Source organism: Egretta garzetta, unplaced genomic scaffold, assembly GCF_000687185.1.
Source record: "Egretta garzetta isolate BGI_Z169 unplaced genomic scaffold, ASM68718v1 scaffold56, whole genome shotgun sequence".
NCBI lineage: Eukaryota > Metazoa > Chordata > Aves > Pelecaniformes > Ardeidae > Egretta > Egretta garzetta.
Window position 1 is genome coordinate 3,623,936 of NW_009260182.1, and position 24,778 is coordinate 3,648,713.

Genomic DNA, 24,778 nt, shown 5'->3' on the forward strand with positions numbered 1-24,778 from the left:
ATACGGTGGCAGGGTGGGAGTGTTTATTTGTTGATCTAAACTCTCAATTCTCTTACGGAATGAGAAACTTTGGCAAAATTAAAAGGGTAAACTTCTCACTCAAGTAAGTCTTTTTAAAGCTAGTTTCACTCCCCACGAATCTTGGACGCTTCTGATTGATAAATTAAATGTAGATATCTAGGATTATTTAGTGCATTTGTAAGTAACACACTAGATTAATATCGTTTTAACCTAAGTGCGAAATCTTTGAGGCAACCTCCCTGCCCCTTTGATTTTTGCATTTTAGGAAGAAGGTGTAGTCTGTGAAGTAAGGTCGGCGCCTGGTTTGAAGGGTCTCTTTCAAACCAAAGCTGAGGACTTGCTCAGGTCCAGACTTTCATTTCTGTTAAGATGAATGGGATAGAAAGCGTTAAGACTCTGTATTTGTGAAAGTGGATTTTGACAGACCCCAAAATAGAGCAGCAGCTGGAGTTTCTCCCCTTCCCTTTTCACATTTTTTGGATTACAAATGGAATAATATCTGCTTCAGTTATTCCTGGCACACAGACACCCACAAAAACACACACACCTTTTAATATATGGTTGCTAGGTTGCTGGCTTGCTTTGACGTACAGTGAGCTGTCTTCCCCTTTCTCCTGTCCCCTCCCCCCTAAACACGCTTGATACAGCGCAGAACCCAGCTGTAGGAAGGATCTAACACTTCGGGGAAACCAGAAACAAAGTTAAGAGTGTGAGAAGTTACGGTACTTGTTTGTTTGTTTGTGTATTTGGGTTTAGCGAGGTAGGCATCCAGTTCGGATTGCCTAGGCAGACCTCCACATTCCAGGTGGAAGTGGAATGGTTACAGTGAACTTGGCCTATCTGTGGAAGAAGTGACTGCTAGAGATAAAGAATAAATAAAAGCTTTTAACTCAACCTTAAGCTTCATGAAACCTACCAGGCAATATCGCTTCTCTATAGGCATTTTTTATTTTGTTCAAAACCAAACCTGAACTTTCTCAGAGAGGTGCTAGCCAGGTATGATGACAAAGCTCAAATGAATTTGTGATAATAAGCGTGTCTTGTAAAATACCATCTCCTGCAACAGTAAAAGGCGGTTTTCAAGAATGGGTGGGTGGTTAAGACTTACCTTCAGTTTCTTCTGTGTGTATGTAGCATTTTCCTCTCCACATGATGAGACAAATCTGCAAGGACCATCAGGGATCTTGACGAAAAAGAAAATCCTACAGGTTATCACGTCGTGCTTCTTTTCTTGAGAGAATGAAAAGTTAGAGAGTTGTACGCAGGCTTCTTATGGATGGTGTCTTGGTGGGTATTGTTGGTCTGAATGTCCACTGTTGGGACATAGTCAGTTAAAGCAGATCGTTCGTTTCTTAACCAGTACAGAAAGGCACATCCAGATAATCTTTAAACCTCTCAGGCTAAATGTATCAGCTCACCAAATAACAGGTTTCATTGAGGGGTTCCAGCACTTCCAGTCTGAATGATTTGACGTACTGCGGCTATGTCAGGTTGTAAGATTTGAGTTTATTTCATGTTTGAGACCTGAAGTAGCTATGCCCATGAATGTCATTCCCTGGGGCAGGAGGATGAAGGACTCTGCAGGTAGGGGGAGATACACGTCTCTTTTTAGATTGTATTGTTCCACTTGCAAGGGTTTTCAAGCCTCTGGTGAAGAACTTTCAAGGGCTGATCCTGCATTCCTTACGTGCTAAAAAAGGGAATTGGAGGGAATTCTCTGTGTGTAAGGAGTAACCAGTTATTGCAAAACACTTATCTAGAATTTAGGGTTATAAAGGAAGACTGAAGTAACAACTGGGAAACGTCTTAAACTTGGCTGTTATCAAACACATGCTTTGTGCTGCATGGTAACTTGGGAAAGGCTGCTGAGGCTGCTGGTGAAAAATGTGAATGCATATATGTGCTACGTTGACTATATCGGACCTGCTAGCAAAAGCAATTTTACAAGAAGTAGCTCCTCCTACTGCGGGACTGAAGAAGTTTTCTTCATGTTAGGACCTTTTCTTCCCTGTGCTGCCTCTTCTGCTGCTCGGCAGGTTGTAGCAGAGTTGGGTTATCCAACGTCGTCTCACCATCTACATAAACGAAGGTTCCAGAGAGTGAGCTAAGAGAAATTGTTCTCATGTCTACCTCCTGTGGCTTCTTATTGAACAATTCACATATACACGAGAATAAATCATAGAGTTACTGTGCTAACACCCATGTCCTTATATGTTATTGCAAGGAGCTGCAAAAAGTTTCTTTTTTTCCCCTGCTATATTCTAAGCACAACATTGTATTCCTCATATTTGTCAGTGACTGTCAACTTGATTTTGGGATGTAACACTTTTTAATGGCTCCGTAGAAAGATTTAGAATGTGGTTTGGTTTTCTTTTTTTCCCCTCCCCCCTCCTTAACTCATTGACTTGAAGGTTGGAATTTAAAACCATGATATAAACAGTTTAACACCTTGGTATGAAATTTCACTACAGTTTTTCTTCTTTTTTCTCGGAGATAAGAAAGTCAAGATACTGTAAGTCAAGAGTATGAAAACTTCTGGTAACAATGATAAATGTTGCCCCTTAAAATTCCATATCCAATTTATGTCATCATATATGAATAGAACATTAATATTAATAATGTACTAAAAATGATTGCTGAAGTTTTAGGATTTTTATACTCTATGCTTGCTTTGTGAGATGGCACTTTTTGAAATCTGTCAAAAAAAAAAATGTAAATCTTGACCTGTGTTGTCTGTGTTTCATGTAATGTGAGAGTCATTGCAACTGAAGACCTCATACTCCTTTATTTAATATAGTATATAATTTTAGATGTAATTCTTCCAAAATTAGCTAAGTTGTGTTGCAGAGACTTAACAAATGCTGGTTTTCACCTCGGTGCTTACATCTACATTTTTAGGAATGCCTAGGTATTGTTAAAGAACTTGTCTTCTCTTTGCTCTTTCTTTGTCCCCGGACCAACTCATTCCTGTTTGTGTAGAATGTGAGATTGAAATTCAGTGGGCTGGACTCTGACACCGTTAGTTGCTCTTGTTTCTGGAAATGACAGAAAATAAAATAAATATTCGTGATGAAGTACACCGCTACACATAGTGGCTAAATGCGTATTATACAATCTGTAGTTCTTTTGATTATATGGATCTGCTACTGCATTTTCTGTGCTCCTGAAGGGCATTTTCTACTGACATTATCTGATACTATGCTTTGGCTTTGAACGAACTCTGAAACAAGAAGAAGGTGCAGTGGAATGAGAAAGCACAAGCTTGGGGCACAGCCGCCTCCTGAAGCTGGCCAGTGCAGAATGAAATACCCTTTCGAAGAGTGTGATACTGGACCCTGTATCACTGCTCCTTGGTTCCCCAAAGAGTGGTACCCCTTATGTACCTTATGCCTTAAGGCTCTAGCAGGTAGAACGTATCCTTATTGCTGTGCTCCCATTGGAATGATTTCAGTGTTTTGAAGACCTTTCGCCCTGCCTCAACCTAGGAGTCATATACATATAAAATGATATGACATTATGATCATAGATGGCGGTTGCTGTCCTGAAATCACAGCCGTAATAGTCTTCCTTCATGCTGGTCTACATATTTTGGAAGTTTTAGTAAAATATACAGTGCTAGATTTGGTTAGTAGAAACCCATCAACATTCCCATTTGTTTTGAACAGAAAAACTAAAATTTTATTGGAAGTACAGTATTTGCAGAAATCTTCTTTGAGATGTTAAGAATTTTCATCCAGACCTCTAAAATGTCTAAGTGGAACAATTTCAGTTTTTGCCAAAAGAAGCAGCGTTTCTACCAAACGGGCTCTCCCAAAGGCAGTCACTTCCCTAACAATACCCGCATAAACCTCCTCTCCAAATAAAATTAAAGACACAAACTCAAACCAAGGCACTTAGCTATTGAGAAAAGTATGAGAGGATATTAGAAGGCACGCGTGGACAGGTAACGCAGGCGATCCCTTCATTTAAATCTGTATGTGGAAACCTCACCTTGACTCTCTCAAAGATGTACCGAGCCGAAGCGTATGAACAACTGGAAGGCTCAAGGGATTAGCGGCGGACTGTAACGCATTTCGCTCGTTAGTCACATGCGCAGCCTGGCTCCAGGCACTGAAGCGTTCCTGTCTCATGGCTGTCAGGTGGTCTGCGCGTAATTACAGCGTGAGCGTCCCACCAGACAGGTTGCCAGTTGAGAGATGGACGTTGTGGAGAGGTCAAGGACTGAAAGAAAAGGTACTCACAGCTCTTTGCAGATGGTTTTTCTACAAGCGAAAAAGGCACCGTTACGGAGAGGTGTGTGCTGCTGTTTCCCCCCTGCTGTGAAAAAAAGATGACACTTTCGGCTCTCTGGAGCTTGTAATGGATTTCAGATTTTATAAACTCATGCTAAAATTGGTTATGCATGCAGAAAAGAAAATGTATGGACAAGGATTTAAGCTGTAAACCAAACAATCTCAACTGAAATGTTATTTTGATGCAGTATCATACTTATTTTCAAGGCTTTGCAACACATACATTTAAGGAGAAAATCTGTGCTCGGAAGGAATTTGCAACTCTCACGCATTTGCAAATCTATAAATGCTGGTTGGAAACCATTAGATTTCACAATTTTTTCCAGTTTAGCTGAACAGGAGAAATGCCTGTAATAGGGAATGAAAAGCTTTTAAATAACAATGATCTATATATGCAGTTTTGATGTGGTGGGATTTCTGAATGCAGAATGAGGGCAGTTTACAGCCCCAGAGACAGAAACGCTGACAATTTAGAGCGTGCTAGTCCTACATTTGATCTCTGCAGGGAAAGGATCTAATGATTATAATTAAAAAAGCATTGATGTTCCATGTCTGTCCTGTGCTATTGCAAGAAAGTGGATCGTGAATCTTAGTCATCGAGTGTCCTTCCTGGGACAAATCTTAAAAAGAAGCAGTAATCTCTGACCAGCAGGTAGAATACAGAGCGATGGTCAGGGTTCCTTCAGAGATTGGCTTGGCTGTTCTGTGGAATCCAACTTCGATTGCCAAAAGTTTATGCGAATTTCAGGGTTGGCTGGTAATAACTCCTGGGCAAGGTCAGGCTGTAGTTCAGCAGCAGTGAGGCATTCTGTAGTGTGAGATTGTAGGACAGCAGTTCCAGAGAACCTGGTGAGACGTAAACCTAAAGTAACTCTGGATGAAATTAGGGGATGGGCTATCCTTTTGGTTCTATTAAACATACCTAGCCACATTGTGTAAAATCATGTGGTTTACATTATGAAAATTACCGAATTATCAGAAGTCTGCAAAGGACACAGTGAATACAGCTTGTGCAGGCTTTCTAAGGGAAAGGTTGCTGAAATGTTATGTGTGGATGTTAATGGTTAAAAAATACTTTTCTCCCCCACATATCATTTCAGTGACAAAAGGAAAGAGACTTCACTTAAAAAAGCTATCATAAGATGCTGTGTTTCTGTAGTGAGTTCATGTGCTGCTACATGGATGAAGGCTTAGAATCATAGAACCGTAGAATATCTCAAGTTGGAAGGGACCCATAAGGATCATCGAGCCCCAGCTCCCTGCTCCTCGCAGGACTACAATGCATGACTCTTCTACCCAGCCTGCAAAGTGAGTGCAAAACACTGTTAGATCCCAAGAGTAGGCTGACATTTAAACCAACTTTACACGGGGCTAAATACACAAATTCCAGATTAGACCTCATGGTTTGTAAGTATGAGCACCCTTTTTACAGCACACAGGCCATCTCGGGTGACAGGGGAAGGTGGGCACGCAGTAGAAGTTTGTTAGCACTTTAACCAATACTAGAGCTGGATGAATAAATGGGAAAGCAAGACACCCATCTTCCATGGCTGTCAGAGATGTGTTGGTCAGGAAAGGCCCATTTTGAATCCTGATGATATTTATAGCCTGAGAATACGTTGAGTTTGCATCTCTGAGAGCAACACTTTATTCCCATATATAGTATGCATGCCTCTGTTTAAATGAATGTGCTGCCACTGAAATGTGTTGAGTTCAGTTTGCTTTGAGGTGATGTATTGCATGTATTTGTCTATGTGAGAGTTACAGAGACGGAGAGTGTTCTCCAAAGCCTGTTGAAGTAGAGGGAGGCCATCCTCATAACTTCAATGGTTTTGGACTCAGGCCTGGATCTTCACAGTGTTCTAGATGAATCAGATTTTTTTTTCAAATTAGTCTTATGTTAACATTTTAAGCTTTTAAGAGCTTTTTTCTTTTATTGTAGCAAGGTGTATTTACTTGGCCTGTGACCATTATGTCTGGGATTTCAACCTTAGAAACATAATATTTAAAAATGACACAAGGTACGTTTCCATTCCAGTTAAGACTTACACCGTCTGCCAGGTCCCCCTTGGAAATAAAAAAAATTGGGTGCTTGAACTACTGACGATAGCATATCATGGCATCTTTCCTGCAAGCTGATGTGCAATGAAAAATATCGGCTCTTTTTTCAGAGCCGCAGTAAGTCCACATTTAGTGGAACTGGCAGAGGTCCCTCACCCCGTGGATCACCTGCAGGACAGAGACGCGTTTGCAGCTGCATCCAGGTGTCCTGGAAATCCTTTTGCATGCCCTTAGCTTCACTACCTGATTTAAATATCAGAACTGCTAGCATATAACGGAGAAAAAAAGACCAATCTCATCACCAGGCCAGAAGAGTTTTGAGAAATACTGTAACATGGTAAGCAATTGTAGCATAACGCAACCACAGGGCGAGCATTCGAGTGGCTTGTCACTGCAGCTGTTAGATACAGGTCTACTGTGTGGCATTTCTATTGCTTTTTCTACATCGAGGAATACATTTGTAATAGTTTGGTTCCCCTTTGTCCAAGCAAATGCTGACGAAATATTTGGCATTTTCTTTCTTGTTATATTTCATTCATTTTTCATGGTATCTTTTACATTTATTTGTAATGGTTTGTCTCTGTCAAACTAAAAAGGTGACTCACTCTAATTTGCTATTATCAATAAGATTAACTCCAGCACTCCTGGTGTTGGATTCATTTTCTATTTTAAGTATAGGGAAAACATTAGTACAGATACATCTTTTTAAAAAAACTATTTGCAAATGGTGACCTTAATGCTACAATAATCAAGTGAAATATGTGAGTGATTCTTTTTAAGCACTTTGTAATTTTTTTCTAGTATGAACTCTGTTAAACTCATTTTAGTGATTATGCATGGGTATCCTGCTGGACAGAAATGACTTGAAACAGGTTACTAGCCTCTTTGACCTGTACTGGCCGTAGCTGGTTGAGAGCACTTCAGATGCTTTTAGATCCTTCGGCTACAAGTGATTTGACACCGCTTTCTTGAAAGCGAGTTTGCTGCTCAACAGACAGATGTTGTGTGGTGTTTCTACATTTTCTAGGTTATTGTACTGTAAATATTGTTTCATAAGGAAGCTGGTAAAGTCTGCTTGCATTTTAAGGATTGAAGGAAAACCACCTCTTTTTTCCTTTTCCTTTTAATCATAAACCCAGCCTAGTTAGGAGAAAATATTGCAGGGTCTGGCTATATGTGGTGTAAACATTTTTTCCCTGTGAGGACATTTCTGATAAATTGATTTTGTTATGTGGCAAGTTTTTAGCAACTTTTTGTGTTAGTTTTCTTATATTTCCAACACATTTATATCCAAAGGCTTCCTTCAGCATCAGAATCAGTGGACTGCTAGCTTTATGCTCACAGTATTTTCATATCACTTCAGGCTCTCAGCCATAATGCATGCTTGTTTCCTTGTGTCCTCTACTGTAATGTTCTTTTTCTGCTCTCTGCAGGATAAGGTTATAGTCACCATGTGTTACGTTGCACTGTTTTTTTTCTGAGCGAGACGTGGATTATGTGCTTAAGGAATGATGTCTTTGATTGAGAGAGGGTCTGGTTTTTGGTTTAAGAAAATTTTAACTGACTAAACGCTGGCTTTCCTCCTCTGACTCTGCCTTTTATGTGTAAGTTGTGGTGTTGTCTTTTTATAAGTTGGAAGAGCAGAATTTGTATTATAGATCTGTTGTTCCTGAAAGAAAACAACACTAAAAACTTCACAGTTTTGATACTTGCAAAAATAATTTTAGTTGCTTTGTTGGAATGTGCCCCTAGGATATAATAAAGTTTTAATTTACTAGAAGTGGAAAGTGCTGTCCAAAGTGTGGAGATTTGACTCCGCATGTATGATTGAAGTGATACAATTTTAATTTTAACTTAAATGATATGTACTATAGGAAAAATGGGTATCTTTGAGTTGCCTGCTGAATGATAAGATGTCATTCCAGGTGCGGAAGAAAAAAACATTTGATTTTTCTGATCTCCAGTTGATGGTATTGTATTTGTTATTAAGTTACGCATAACTTCTAAAGAAAATTCACACAGCAGTTGTTTAGGTTAATACGTGGAACTTGAGTCAACACTTGCACAAACCAGCTGTTCAGACACCAACATTTATATTTAAGTTCTGAATAAGGAGTTTGATTTCAGAGTCAGTGATAATTTCAGATGGTTTCAGAAAGAGGTATTATTGTTCTTGAAAACTTATTCCCTTATTTAGATGTTTGTCAACAAACATAACAGCGCAAAGCCAGGTACCTGTTACTTCTTTTTAGCGTTGGCCTTAAACATCATATTAGGGACTTGAGTAGGGTTTACCTAATCCCCTGGCTTCCCATCTCTGTATATAACCACAGGAGAAGGTGCTTCAGTGATTGTGTTTTAAAGCTCTTTAAAGCAGCAATGTCTCTTGCATTAACATCTAATACTCTAACTTTAGTTTTCTTTGACCTAAAAGGTTGATACACACCCCTGTAATAAAAAAATATTTTTTCAAGCTGATTGCTCTTAGAAATAACTTTAATTAAAAAATAAGTTAAAAAAATAAATTTTTTGTGCTCCCATATTGAAATTGTGGGGGTAGTCAGAACATGTTATCATTTATATGGCTACAGGTGCTTTAATAAAGCTGTGTATAAACTTTTGCCTTTATTGACTGTCCATGCCATTATTTGTCTTTGGGTTTGTGTTCTTTAGAGCGAGAAATGCTAATGGTTTAAAGTGAGTAATCTTAATCTTGCTCTTATGCCAGCTGTGTACAAAACTAAAATGTATCCTTACAACTGATTACAGAAATTTCATGTAGAGACCTTTCGTTCCTCTTAAAGAGAAGTCAAATGAGAGAACATATATTCCGAATCTGTAGAGGTGGAAAATAGTTCAACCTCTAGGGTGAAATATTTACTTATTTTTTTAAACAACAAGGTAAACCCAGAATTTCATAGGCTTGTCTGTTTGCTTTTTATACACAGAGAAATAGAATATTCAGTTTTGAAATAGCTACATTTCTGCCCGCAGCAGCTTAAGGGTACTCCAGAAAAGACTCCAGGCTTGCAGCAGGTACAGTAAGAGAGTAAACCTGCTGAGTTACTAATTGTTAAAATCCTTCGCTAATAATCAGCCGGGGTGTTGCTGAGTCTCGTTAAGAGGTGGGTCACCTCACATCGCGGGCTGATTTAAGGGGTGTGGGTGGAGGTTGAGGGATCCCGGTGGAGAGAGCTCCAGGCTGCTGTTCAGCACCGAACTGGGCTGCACCTCTGTGTGCTTTGAGATGGTAGGGGAATACAGATTGGGTTTAGAGCATACCTGATGGCGTGATTATTTCTGTGAAGGTGTCTTGAGCCACATTATGCAGTGTTTACATCTACTTTGTGACTTGGTGTGAAGTGATGGTGATGTAAACCATACCTGATCTGACCTAATGCCTGTTGAAACGAAGTTCCATTTACCACTTTTTGAAAAACAAATTTAATCCATCTGAGGAAGTTAAGTGTTTTGGGGCAGTGGCATTTTTGATTTAGCCTTCTAAGATTGGACTTACCATCCTAAGGTGATGGTTTGAGCCTGAGGAGACTCCCTGTGAGGTGCCTGAGCTGTGCTGAGGACAGGCTGTAGCTGGCAGGCAGTAGTAGCTCCAGATCCTAAGTGGTTTTTAAGCATTTATACTGAGCAGAAAGGATTTCATAGGTAAAAGTTGAATACTGAAAAGTTTTTGAAGTGAGGTTGTTTCATTATTAGCAGGCTCAATATTAATTTCATTATGTCCTTTGGTGAATATGGTTTAGTTCACGCCAACATTTTAGCTAGTTGAGGAACGCACTTTTGAAAATAAACTCTGGTGTTTCCAGTGTGGTTAAGTAGATTCCCTTCAGGTGAAGCTCTGTAGGAAGGTGAGCTCCAGGAGCACACCTGATCTACCTGTTAATGGGCTTCAGTCCCCACAGCTGGGCTAGATTAGTCTCGAGGGTAAAAATGCTGAAGTGCAGAGCTCTTAGGTTGTTTTATTGCATCTCACTTCTGGTAAAGTTTTTTAGGGCAATCCTAGATGAGTTTTTTGGTAAGCTTCTGCTTTATTCTCCTTTTTTTTTTTTTTTTTTTTTTTTTTTTTTTTTTTTTAAGTAGCATATAATGCATGTACAGCTTCCTACAATTGTTCTTCCAGAGAGCTCGCTCCTTTGTTGTGCCGTAACTCTGACTTCAGGGTTCAGCTTGCGGGTGTTCTGTTTGCACCCTGGCAGGCTGCCCGGGGCAGGCTGCTGGGGGTGGGATGGTGGACCAGCAGGCTGGCAAAGGGGGATGGTGAGACTGTGACTTTAGATGACATCTTATTGCCTTAAAATGTCCCAGGCATTGGGCTGTTACAGAACTATTGATTAATTTCAGTATAACTATTCTAAAATTACCTCTTTTTATTTTTTTATTGCTCTTTGAGAATTTTGGTGAGCATATGAAATCTATATGGATAAAGATATTATTACTTGTCCTGACTGAGGGGGAAGAAAATGGGTTTGGGACAAGCTGTTTAAAGCAGTTGCCTTTTTGATCTAGTCTGAGACAACAGGGGATAGAGCTTGGTGCCCAGGCTCTTTTCGGGGTGCTTTTCCTATCACTGAAGACTATGCTCCAGAGCTTTTCTTTTTAAAACATTTATCAGAAGTGGAGAGAAAGGTAATGATAGCTTCTATTAAAGGTAAAAGTTCTAGAAAAGCTTCTGGAACATTAACAGATTTCTGAAGATTATGTCTTGTGTATTTATATACTCTCAGCTCAGTAAAAATGTTTATGAACAAGAAGTAGAGGAAACATTTTAAATGCAGGCTTTTTTTGTAACTGTATTTCTCAGATTGAATTGTCTTTTTGGGACAAATAGTTTGGTCCTGGGAATGGATTGTTTTCAGCAGCGATTCTAGTTTCTGTTGGTTTGTAAAATACGCTTTGGATTTTAAATGGTATGTAAATGTAGGCTATTTGTAAGTCCTATATAAAAACCCATAATGCCCATGACTTTTAAAATTGATGGCTCTAACAGCTATATTATTCCCATAAATGGGAATGTCCTCTGAGAGCTGATGGAAGTGACAGTTCACTTAATCTCAGAACAAATCATGTGTCTTAAGACCGTAGCAGTGTTTTGGCCATTAATATCAGTGAAAGTAGAGGGTTCTTCACCCTTGTAATTAAATTCGTGTTGGTTCCTGGATGTCTCCTTTTATGTGATCAGCTTATTTTGGTTTATTTGGGCTCATTTCTAATGATTTAAAAGAATATCACGTTAAACTAAAGTATTAGATCATTCTTTTCTTAAAATCACTGGTTTTTCTTATTTTAAATTAAAATACTGGTTTAATTCAGTGCAGATCCTGTAGAAAATGCCCCATTGATGTAATGTATTTTAAAAAAAATCACTAGATTCTTCAGAATTTAATTATAGGTTGTTTCTATTTGTCTTCTGGCCTCAGGTTTCTGATTAGGTTGTGTAGTCTGGAGTTGATGCTCTTTGAGCATGTCGCCAGACTTCTGAAGGTGAAAACCTGAGTTTCTTGTGTAGCTGTGTGACACTTGGAGCTAAAACTTTCTGAAAATGTCTTAACACAAGGAGAGATGCAGTGTATGCATTGTAGGGACAGGCTTTGGAGAGGTGGCAGCACTCACTGTAAGCCGGTTTGTGTTTCTTACTGATTCGTTTGAAGTAAAATCGATTTCTGTGCTGTGTGTTGATGCTTCCGCACCTTTTAAGTTCCACTTAAAGGACTGAAAGGCTTGTGGTTTTTGCAGTATTTTCTGCAAGTGGGAAAATTCATTACTAGGGCTCGAGGATATTTTTTTAAATATTCCGCTCTATACAAGGAGTGTTGCATATTCAAAATTGGACTTAGCAACTTAAAAGGTCTATCTGAACTATTTTTATTACTGTAATATTCAGAGGGCAGGCGGTTTTGCAGGCTTAGTTATGCCAGATCTTATTACCAGCTTTGACAATGGGGCGATCCTCTGCCTCATGCATCTTATGATCTGAAAGCAGATAAGAAGAAGAAGAAGAAAGCCAGGAGAGGAGGAGACTTTTGAAAGAACTGGTTTGCCCCAGCCCATATAAAGCAACCTAATGATCAAGCAGCTGATTTCATTAATGTACATCCACTCACCCAATTTGTTAGATTTACGAAGGGAATGTGGTTTGCGAGTCCATTAGAGCAGTTACTGTTTTTAAAGAACTACAGGTGGTTAAAACTTGCTGTGCTGTGCCAAGTTCTGTTCTTGAAGATTTTTTTTTTACGTAAGCAGAGAATAAAAGGAATTAAAATATTTGGGATGAAATGACTTTTTAGCTGTAGTATGTTGAGGAATATGTAAGAATAGAGAAGTAACACGGTGAAGGGAATGAAGACTGATGACAAGATGAAGGGAATCTGCCTAGTTCAGTATGCAGTGTGCAGTATTCACTTTATGCAGACACTTCGAATATGCTTGCTCCATTGCCATTAAAAACAAAACAGGTTTTGAGTACTCGTATCCACACTGGATTTAAAGAATAATGTTACTTTTAGAATCTAGGAAGGTTCCCAGTTAAACATATGCTTGTTGATTGTACTATTTTTAGCTTTTTTGAACAACACGTGTTCTCCCCAGATACTTATTTGTTAATGTTGTATTCTGTTCTTAAAAGGAAAATCTCTCCGTGTCTAGATTCTTTTTCTGTATCCAAGAAAGGAAAGAACCAGGGTTCTTGTCAGTGCTTTACTTCTTTGAAATCCTAGGAGATGGGGTAAATGAATTAAACCTAAAATGGATCCATCTGGTAGTGCTAGCAATGCCAGGGGAGAACAGGTGAAAGAATCTGAGCCAGTATAAACATATAGTGCATTATATAACCTGTCATGGCATCTGTGACACATCACAAGCAGAAGACTAATCTTGGCGTTGGGCTATTTACTTTTTTGTGTAGCGTTGTTTTTAAGTCAAAGGGTTAATGGGATAGTTTGAAATGCTTGTTTCAGTTGCATTGCTAAAAAGAATATTTTTTTCATTATTAAGGAGGCAAATGTGTTTAATCCATCCTATAAACAAGATAGAATTCCCTGTATGGACTTGTTTCAAAACAAATGGGTTGACATTGTTTGAAACAAAAAGAAACAAAGTTACTATTTCAGACAAACAGTATGCTTGTTTAAAATTTGGAAAGCTATTATCCAAACTAAAAATTGTGAAAGGTGTGCTGCCAACCCAATTTTGCCCCCACATTTATGTTTAAGAAAAATACAAAATACCTATGCAGATGTTTTTGTTGCCAAAATTACTTTGTTCTTTAAGTTCTCTGCAATACTTTCAATGTAGTCATTGCATTGCTGGGAATACGAATGTAAAAATGACTGTAAAAATTGAATTGTATTACCTGATTTTGGAGGCATGCAAAAGGTAAACAGTATAAATGCTGGAAAGAAGTGAATTAAATTAGAAAAGAAATGGCAACGAAGAGATTAAAGGATGGTGTCTGCTTGCAGTGCAGGGTTTGTAGTTTGGCAGGGCTCCTTAGCACACATTCCATTTTTATTATGGCACCGGTTAGACACGATTTCTGTGTCATTGCCTATGTTATGGAGCATGTGTCTGATGGAAGACTTCTAAGGCACGATCTTTGGGGAAATGTATTTCATGAGGGCAGGGCAGGTGCCTGGGCCTTTTGGCATGACTTTAAAACAAGTGGAGAAAGTAGGCCATCGAGCTTTCTGTGAACTTAGGAGCTTAGTAGCTAGATCTTTAACTGGCTTTAAAAAAAAAAAAGAAATCAATCTCAATACCTGCCTTTCAGTCAAATTCCACCCTTGCCTATCAATTTTTTTAGCATCCTCTGTGCTTTTATTTCTTGCTGCTTGAATTTCACTTTTTTTTTTGTAGCTTAAAAAATACCCAACAAACCATGACAATATTTCGCATGAAGGTTGGAAGGAGTTGTCTTGTTGTCTTGCTTAAATTTCCAAATCTCAAGTGTAAGATTCCAGGTGGTTTGTAAGTTTGCGTAAACGTTGGTTGTTTCTTCATAGTGGAGAGGATTGAATTCCGTTTTTAATAAATAACTTTTCAGCAAAATATAGTTCTGCCAAAATTGGAATACTTACAAAACTGTCAGTTTAAGTGGGTTTTATTAACTGGGGGAGGGGAAAAGATGATACTGAAACTCTTTTTTTTTTTTTTTTTTTGACAGGAAAGAAATATTTGATTTTTTTAGTCTTAAATTTTATTTCATATTGTAAAGTCAAAACCAAAGCCAGTTAATAGCTTTATTAACGTTGTTCTTTCAGGAATCTTATTTTGACAAAATCTTTACAGTTTTCAGGAGTTCTTTCCATATTAGAAGTAAATTTGTTTATCTTAAAGTTCCATGCAATACATTGATTCTGCTCTCTGCCCAGCTGTACTCTCTGTGGCTGTATAAATATGTATGTGTAAAATACATATTTTTATATATATATAAATGTGACCAAATATTTTATGAACAATTATACCCAAGTTAGGTGTTTTTACAATGTGCTGCTTTATCAGAGTGTTATGCTCACTTTGACATCTATGCTAGATTATGGAAAGTATACAAGAATCGGCAATTAAATAAGTTTCTTACTTGTGGAAATATGATAAATTCTATAAGCTCCCTCAAATCAGTTGATAAGATGTCAATAAAGAAAAGATTTAGCAGCTAAATGACTACCAAAGCAATGGTCAGTCATTTAATATGTTGCATTGGCTTTTAGCAATACTTCTGATTTGATGTAGTTGTAGATTTGTTAAGAATTTCATGTGGCTTATTTGGCAAGATAGCTATTGTAGCAGAGACACGCGAGTACGTTGTAACAGGCATACTTACTGAATGATGAGCCCTTGGGAAATTTAACACAGTTTTTCAAGACTGGTATGAAAGAAAGAAGTGGCAAGATGAGAGCAATAGGCATGAGGGAAATAGCTGGTCTGTGACAAGAGAGTGAAAAGAAAATGTAGAATATTACATAATTTTTTCTTAAGTGCTTGGTGTATTCATGATCTTTCTGGGCTATTCTTACGCTGTTCTTTTTTTATCAGTGCGGCTGTTGGTGTATTACAGAGTTCCCTTAATTCTTCAGTGCTGTGTTTTTGGACTTAGCTTTTTAATGTTGTTTTCTTTCATCTCATCTGAAGTTTATGCTTTCAACACAGGAGGTATTCGTGGCAATAAAGTACAGAGACTGTCCTTCCAAGTTTGGAAATTGTTTTGGTTTTTCTTCCTTTCCCCAGAGGTGAGCATCAGAACACGGAGGCCTGTTGCTATATCGAGTCTTAATTCATAGTTCCTGGTTAGTGGCAGATTTTTGGCAAGACTGATTACCAGAAGTCAGAGAAGGCTTGACGCTCTTTATGTATGTTTACATGAGAAAGAGATAGATGATATCCCAGGTTATTCTACTTTGCAAAGAGAGGTCTGAAATAGTTATTTGCAATATATGACAGGCTAATGCTTAATGTTGCTCAAAACTTTGCTACTCCATGGTGTTGGCCAATTGAGTGGGAAATGCATGGTACGTGCACAATATAGCATAGCAGTCTTCTAAGATACGCGCCTTCAGGTTTTTTGTACACAAGAAAATTAAATAGCTCGCTTTCTTCCTCTTTATAAGCCTCATGAATACTTCAAAGGACATCTTGGTCTGAGCTGAGCTAGACCAGAAATAGATTTAGGCCAGGAAGGAAGCTTCCAGGTTGGACCTAGTTGATCAGTGTAGCAGAAATAGGCAGTGCCCTGCAGGTTAAAGAAACTCTGAGGCCTCGGGCTTCTAAGAGTGCTGAGATGCAGCTCCAGCTGAAGTCAGACTGCAGATGAGTGCTGTTTTAGTGAGGAATTACGCTTTAACTGTTTTTTAATTTATTCAGATGGCTTTCTGATTGCTTTGGTGCTGTACAATGTGATCCTTTTATCCTGTTTGGAAGAAACTTTATTACTATAGAACTTAAGAAGTAAACATTAATTGTGTAGGCACTTAAAATATAGCTCAGTGACTGGATGATGGCTAAACCAGAAGTTTTCTACTTTATCCTTTCCTGGTAAAACATTGAAGGTAACCAAATTCTTACCATAATTTTACATGCTGATAGTAGCTAATGCTTTTTGTCTCAATGCAGTTACTTGTAGAAATTGATTTCAGAAGTTAACATAGATTTTGATTATTTTAAATAAAACAGCAACTTGATTTCTTAAAACTCCTACATGTGATTGAATGGATGAAAAAGTAGTGTACTATCACAGCCTACTAATAATGCTTCATAAGTTTGTGTTGTGGAAGTGCTTCTTGGAAACTGCTATTTCTATCAATCCAGAGTGAAATTTTACAAGATAGCCACATAATCAGATGCCACTGAAAAACATAACTTTTGGTAGCATAACCTGGGGTGACTTCTATTCTTGGGTACTCTTGGCAATTTTTATCCACAGAGCCTAGGCCTCTCTTAGTTGGGATCTTTGTGCGTGGCATTTATACAAACGTAACTGGCAGATGTGTAGCCAAAAACCATTTGGAGGGCTCTATTAGTGCAGATTTAGTATTTCTTTTTTGTTTGCTTTTATCATTAAATTACAGTACTGTGATACAGTGCATTAAGAGATGCTGTATAAAAAGCTGTACTATATTGCTTTTGTTCACTACTTCCCAGCAATTTTATTTTTCTGCTTTAGTGGCTAAGCACTTTTTTCTTTTTGTCTGAGCCATTTTCCAATGAAATACTTAGATCATCGTACACTTAGTCCCCACTATTTGTGCAGCCAAGCATCAATTAGGTTACCCACCCTTTTCCTCTCTTCACCCTGCGCCCATTCCTTTTGCAAAGAAGAGCCATTCTGTGGCTTTGTACAAATACCTTCTAGTATGTTATCGTTGGGTTATTTTGAATGAATATCATGCAGAGCTGGTGCATTCTCATAGTGATATGTTATAATATGCTACTTAGTGCCAGCACAAGTTTGTACGAGTCCCTCTGGTATTCTTCTAACGTTGTCAGGACCCTGGGGGTAGCTAAGTTCCAGGTAATGCATGCATTGTATAGGAATTGGAATAAAGTGATACCTGTCTGCAGGACTGCAGTGTTACAGTTGTGGAGATTCATCTAGCCTTGGGTGCGTCTTCCTTGGCAGCCTGTATATTACTTTGTCTAAAGACTTGTAGGCTTGCTGTTTTTTTTTCTTTTCTTCAATTGTGACTTAGTAGGGGTCCTCTTGACACTTTGGTATGAAGTCTTACTATAATACAGACTTAAAACAGGTCTCATTATTATAACACTAATTTTGCCAACAGTTCTTGAATTGAAGTTCAGTTCTGTGCAGGTTTCAGCAAGACAGTCCTGCAGAGACCTTCTGTGGTGGGTGGGCTGGCTGAAGGTCTTCCCTGGGAACTGGAGGTGGTAGAGGTTAATAGAGTAATCTTCCTCATTCCTGAAGAGAAATAACATTCTGTAGGTTCAGAAGTGTTAATCTCGTTCATTTTATAATACATCTAGCAAGCGATCAACTCAAATCTGAACTTGTACTTAAGTAATTTTTATCTGCTTAGGACTGAAACACTTGTTCCGTGATGTTCTGAGAACTCTTGGTTCATATTAAACTACTGTCAGTTCAGGTTCTTAAATCAGTATGAAATTCTTAACTGCATAATTTATTAGTTAGCGATACAGATGGGCTGGTGCCAAAGCCTGAAATCCAAATACAGGGATTTAGAATCTAGTCCAAGAATTCAAGGTAAACTCAGCAAATCCTTGGCCAGAACCGGCAGCTTTCCTACACGTCAGGTCCAAAGCCATTTGTTGTCATCGGTGACATTCCAGTATTTGAAAGCGTTAGCTCCTTAGTTCTTTAAGTATTGGAAGTCCTCTGATAACAGTTGTAAGGAGGTTAACGAGCTTAAAAACCCAAGAATGCCAGGGATTTTGTGATCTTGAGTAGTCTGTTTCCAGAGATGAAATCTTCTCTTTATTTTAAAGAGAATCTTGGACTAACCGAAATACTCCACTGAGATGAATAATTAAAGAAGAAAAAAAAACCCAAACCACAATCAAAAGTACTAAATATGCCTTACAGGGACTGGCATTCTATAGTACCAGAAATACTGTAACTCACTACTTTATTTTTAGCTGCATACAGATCCTGGAGAGTAATAGAGGATTATATGATGGTGGAATAATTTTTTTGAGATTTCATATTGAGCACTGTTAATTTTATGGTTTTCTTAATTTTCATTTAAAGAACATTCTTACAGAAGTAAGAAAATGTGCCCCACGAGTTTAGGAGAGATGTCTAAAATTTTTAGTAGCTACATCTTTAGTCCTCCTTTTTTTAGAGTCCCTGCTAAGAAATGTCAAACAGTATATGTTTAATTAGTTGTTCTAGGTTCACTATAAAATGTAGATATAAAACATCCAAGTGTAATGCAACAGCAGTTGCTAAATTCCAGTGTGTTACATAGGAATAGGAAGTTAGAGCTGGGCAACAATAGATCCCAGGAAAAACGTGTATGGGTGTGAAACACATCAGTCATCAGCTAAACGGAGCATAGCAGCTGTGTTAAGAGCACATGGAAGCACTCCAGGAAAGAAAGAGGAGTAAGTAATATTATATTTCATGCAAATTTGGCTTCAGGTACTCAAAGGTGTTTACCCAAAATGAAATTTGGCAAGAAGCTCAAAATTAAAATAATCTCAAAAATAAATGCACGTACATAATTACTGAAAGATGTGAATGAACCTAGAAAACAAACCAGTTGTGTATTTGGATGCAAAGTTGAGTTTTGGAGTGTAAAAGGATGAGAAATGTCAGATCACATAAGAGCCTACAAAACATTCTTCACTTTTCCACCCCTGTATCTATTTCTTATCATCTTTGTATCCCATAAACTCTGCCCCTTCAGCTTCTGTGGAGGCCTCCTTTGTCTGTATTGCACAAGTAAGATCCCATTTCTCTACTCTTTCTGTGGTCTGCTCTTCTGAACGTGTGTATTGTGCAACTTTGCTCAAGAGGAGAGAGAACAACAAAAACCTGCCTACAGGAAACTGAGATACATAGGCAGCAGGGTATGGAAGTCACCCAGGCAAAGAATGTGCATATGCCCCATCCCGGAAAATGGAGGGATACAGCAGTTGTGTGGGAGGGTGGAGAATGCTCTAGCTTTGGAAGGGGAAAGCAGAGTGCTGAATGGGCACAAGGAATGGCCTGAAAATATTCAAGGCTTCAGGAAACCCAGTGATATGAGAAATCATATTGGTCACAGGCCTGATTTATAGAAAGGTAAATGGCGTTATACAGAGAAACTCAGCAGCTTTTGTTCTTGCTGCTGGTGCAAGGAAGAGATCACTCCTTTTCTACTGCAGTTTTGAAGAACAGCAGCTATGAACCTTCATGGGGGTGGAGTGTTTTCATTAAAGGAGTTTGTCCTAAAAGATGAGGACTAGAGAGGGGGAAAAAACCCAGCAGGTACCGCATCGTTCAGGATGATTAATTGCAGTAAGGAGGGTGGGAGACTTGGATAGACTGTAGGAAGCTTGTTGCTAGAAAAAAAAAAAAAACTCTTTTTGCATTTGTTTGGTCAGTGTCCAGTGCCTTCTTTTGATCCAGTGTAAATAGGAAAAGATTGTGGTACGTCACTATTAGTCTAGGTTTATCATCCAAACACTTCTTTCACTGACTTTGGATAGAATGCAAAATTCCCACTAAAGTCAAAATACTTCTCTCTGGTGTTAGAAAAACAGTTCCTTAAATAGATTGCCATTGTTTTTTTAGAGCGTTTGAAGGCTAGTGGACTGCTGTGAGAGTTCCACTTTTTAAGACAGGCCTGGGATACTAAAGGAAACAAATATGTGGTAAAATGAGGATAATTCAAGTCCACCACAGGAATCAGAAGTTTACTTTGTAAAAATGGAAGCTGAAATTATATAATCATGTATGTCTCTTGGAAACGCAGCTTTTTAAATGATGCTTTTATAACCTTTGAAAGGGCAGCAGTACAAGGAGGATATTTTTTAGTTTGTTTTTGATGAAAGGGCTTCCTAAATACAAATGACCTATGTAAATTCCAAGATAAAAGCGTGAAGAAAATTGCTTGGTTTTATTCAATCTTTAGGAAAGAAGGTAAGAATATAGTCTATAATGGAAAGAAGAGAAACCTGTATGATGCCAGAGTTCATTTATGCTCCTACTTTCAGCTATCTTGGCTTTACTAGATGATTGGAGTTTTAACAGAAGCAGATAAGCTTGGCATGGCTGTGATCCCTCACTGAAGTACCAGCATCACAGTATCTTTTTTCCTCTATTAATCATAAATGTCAATGCGTTACTTGCTTTTACTTTGAAGTAAGGTAATTGGGAAATCTGGTGTGCCTTTTGATTCAAATATCATATTTTCTGGCAACTGCCAAATTGCAGAGCTACGTAACTTAGACTCTTCCATCTGAGATTTCCATCTATTTCTGTGAATCTACCACCAGTATCACTTAAACAAAATAAGCACAAAGTGCATGCAAATCAAGCCTTGACCCTTACCTAGGCATAGGCTTTAAGTCTTTAGAGCATTGCGGTCTGAGAGTCAAAAGGTAGATGATGTATTTAAAGAAAAAAAAATACCTGGTGCCATGGAAAAATCCTAAGTAAAAGAGAGCGGCAGTAACAAAACCTGCCTTGTAGAGTCTTACTATATGGAAATTCTTGGGTCATGGTGTGGAGGCAGATGCTGCAGCTGTAGAAAGATGTAAAATACACAGATGAGATTTACACCTTAATAGTCTTGAACACTTTTTCTGAGTGAATCACAGATGGCAGAAGCATTCCCAAGTCCATTTAAGGCTCCGAGCATGGAAAATAAAGCTGTAGATCTGCAAGTGTCTTGAGCCTCTAGAAACTGGGCTATTCAGCATACCTATGTACTCAAACCAGCTGTCTAGTATAATTCCTCCCTCATTTCCCATAGTAATACTCTGGTGTGGTGGCATCTGCTGTTCTGTGGAGACCAAAAGATAAAATATTGGTGCTTCTAACATCTGTAGCCCCACGTAACAAAGTCTTTGCATGTATGAAAGACCACAAATACGTGCTTCCATCAAGGCCTTTCACAGCACAGTGTGCCTTCATGAGCAGATACAGCTTTTAGCTCTGGTTTTAGTGGGACAGCAAAATGGCATATTATTGTTTAATTCATTATTAACGTGTGAAATATCATCAGCTTTTAAATTTATAGTTGTTATCTCCAGTAGCTCATTTATTGAGTCATGCAAAAACCATACCAAGTCTGAGGCAGAGTTGGGGCACTCGGTGTAACTCAAACTCTCTCTACTGAGAAACTTTGAATGGGTTCTCCTGCAGTCAGTCAGGCTGAGATGATGGTGCAACGGGAGACTAAAGCTGCTTAAGTGAGGGGCAAATGCAGTCTTAGAGGAGGTGGTAGTACTAAGTAGCTGATTATGATCAAATTGAGAACTTGTCCTGAGACATTTGGCCATTTTTTCCCCCCTCTTCCAACTTAATGAGAGGACAAGGGGTTCATTTAAATGAGAGTGAAGCTCTGAGACCACACAAAGTCCTATTGAGAAAACAAGAAATCTGAGGTCTGAGTGCCTGGACTGGTCTTCAATTTGTTCAAAACACAGCTACCTCAAATATGAATCCGGTTCAAGATGGTAAGCATGTTTTGACCACAGTCTACTACTGACCAACACTCAGCATTGTAGGAAATTTCCACTCCTGAAGGAATATCTTAACAATAAAAAAGCCTAAAAATACAGGTAGGGTGTGTGTGTTGTTTTTTTCACCCCCCTTTGTGAATGTGGTGTGTTGGGCAGAGGGTTCTGCTGTAGCTGGGTCCAGCTGCAGGAGTTGTCCTGTCACGCTGCCTGCGTGACAACTGGCACTGCCTAAATGAAGTGTGCTGTCTACTGTAATGATCCCACGTCGTCCAGCGTGGATGAAAGGAAAATAGCTTGGACCCATACCTGGGAAAGTGCAGTCTCGGTGTTAATAGACTTTCAGGATGTAGGTGCAGCTGTAATGCAGAAGCTTCCGGATTATCTGGTTTATTGTGCACAGGGTTGTTTGGTAATCTAAGCCCTAGCCAAATATTTCATCTATTTGGGACTGTGCATGGTGATCCAATATAAGTGTGGATTGTATAGTTTACTGACCATGTTTTGAGTTCTTTCTGGTTTTGAAATGAAATCCAAACAATTCCGGCACTATCATTGCCATTGTGTTTATTTTGGCTCCTCTTAGATTTTTTTCGAATAGTTTTCTAACTTTACTTTGAGGGAAGTGTCTTTAAAATTCCTAACAAATTTCTACAAAATATATTAAATATTGTCGTTTTACTCTGGTAAACTTGGCTGTGAGGGATAGTTTCTTTCTGGCTTTCAAGAGACAATAAGTGTAGCCTTTCACAAGCAACATCAAAAAACCCAAGGTCTGTGGAGTCTGCTCTTTTATTGGCATTGTTCAATATTCCTTTCTGGATTTTTAATAGCATCTTAATTGGGCTTTTTGCCAGCTTTATGTAGGAAGATAACAATTTGACAGATAATGTCTAATAAGTGAACTGTGGTGTTATTCCTATTACTTGCCTTTTTGTGATCTCAGAAACCCAGGTGTATGACCTCCCTGCAGGAACCTAGGAGGATGTTCCTTGGCTCTGAACCATGTGCAATTCTGTACTCATCGTAACTAACAATGGGCATGAAGGGCAATCGGTGAACATCAAGAGAGGGGACGTGAAATCTGGCTTGCTTGCGATTGCCATTTTGATCTAATGACTTGCACTGTGTTCTAAGTTCCTGCCAGTTCCAATGTGAAACGCTTGCAGCCTGCAGGCTCACGAGTCTCTCTGCTTCCAGATCTTCTAGATGTTTAAATGCTATATGAATATTTAGCTTGTCTACTAAGTTTTACTTCTTAGGTATGAATTGTTCAGAGGGAAGTGAAAACTTTCCAGATCTGCTTTACAGATTTTGTTGGCTGTATTTTCCAAGTCTTAAAGCTGCCTCAGCGTGTAGTGCATTAGCCAGATTTGGAAGGTCTGTGAAGCACTGGGAGATGGCTCACAAAGTGCATCTTTCCCAAGTTTTCGTGAAAAGACTTACTTTAAATGAATAAACCAGCCCTTTTTCCATTTATCTAAATGTTATGCACTTGCACAGTGTCCCTATGTAGGGATAATTCAACTTTGAACCGATGTTCGAAGATGCTGTGGTACATTTTGACTGCATAATTTACTGTGGTGCATAACCATCCTTCCTAAGTCTTTTTTCATTTAAGGTTTTATCTTTTCACTTACTAAATAGTATATAAAATATTTATTACTTAAGTATACTGATAGTGACTTTTAAGGAGATGTTTTAGAGAAATTAAAACTACACCAAATGAAGTGCAACAGATGGGCAAGTTTAAGGATCACTATGTCTCACTATCTTGTATATTCAAGAATCATAGAATCCTGGGTTGTAAGGGACCTCAAAGATCATCTAGTCCAACCTTTCTAGGTATGAAAGATGTGTATGACCATAGAGACTCAATCTACAGGACAGATGCAGTAAACATTTAGGTTGTCCAATAGTACTGAACTTAATTAATCAGTGCAATATAGAGGTAAACACTAAACTGAACTTTCTTTGGCATAATATACATCTTGAGGTTCAAACTTTTTTTTTAAATTATGTTAGGGGCAAACAAAATTGTGTAACATGACAAATGAGGAGTAACTCAAACAGATCTAAAGAATAAACCTAATGGTCTGGAAAGAAGAACGTAAACCATCAAACTTGAGATAAACCTTCAAGTATTCATCATTCCAAATATTTTTCTCAAGAATCATGGAATTCTTGCAGGCAAAAACATTGTGTGGATGTTTGTGTTTTGGAAGAGAATTCTTTCTCTGTTCTTGTGCTTATGGTGGCCAAGGCCAGGTTGGACAGGGCTCTGAGCAACCTGATATAGTTGAAGACGTCCCTGCTCACTGCAGAGGGATTGGGCTAGATGACCTCTAAAGGTCCCTTCCAGCCCAAAACATTCTATGGCATTGGATATATGTCCATCCATTTGAAGGTCTTAATTTTGTAGGCACTAAAGCATATCAGACCATCTTTGAAAACCAGGATGAAGTCCTCGTTTTGTGGAGTTAGGCTTTTGTAATGGCAGGGAAACGAAATACTGATTTTTTTTTTTTTTTTTTAACTTCTGGTTTGGTTCCTTGCTGCCCTGCTCTCGAGGCAGCTGTTGAAACTGCAAAAGAGCCCTGAGTCAGAGGTTTGCACTGACTCGTCTGCTGTTGATACAATTTCACATTCGCTTTGCAGAAGTGTCAGCTAACAGAGAGTGGCATTTCCTGTTGGAGTGATCAGGAGAATGGCAGGAGACAGGATTTACACAGCTGCCTAATGAATATTCTAAA

The 24,778-nt window shown here is 38.6% G+C and overlaps 1 protein-coding gene across 4 annotated transcripts in view; it reads left to right on the top strand.

Annotated features, from left to right (window-relative positions):
* The window catches only part of KCNMA1 (potassium calcium-activated channel subfamily M alpha 1), a 502,288-nt gene that overhangs the window by 526 nt on the left and 476,984 nt on the right, over positions 1-24,778 (top strand). The gene's annotated exons all lie outside the window — the stretch shown is intronic.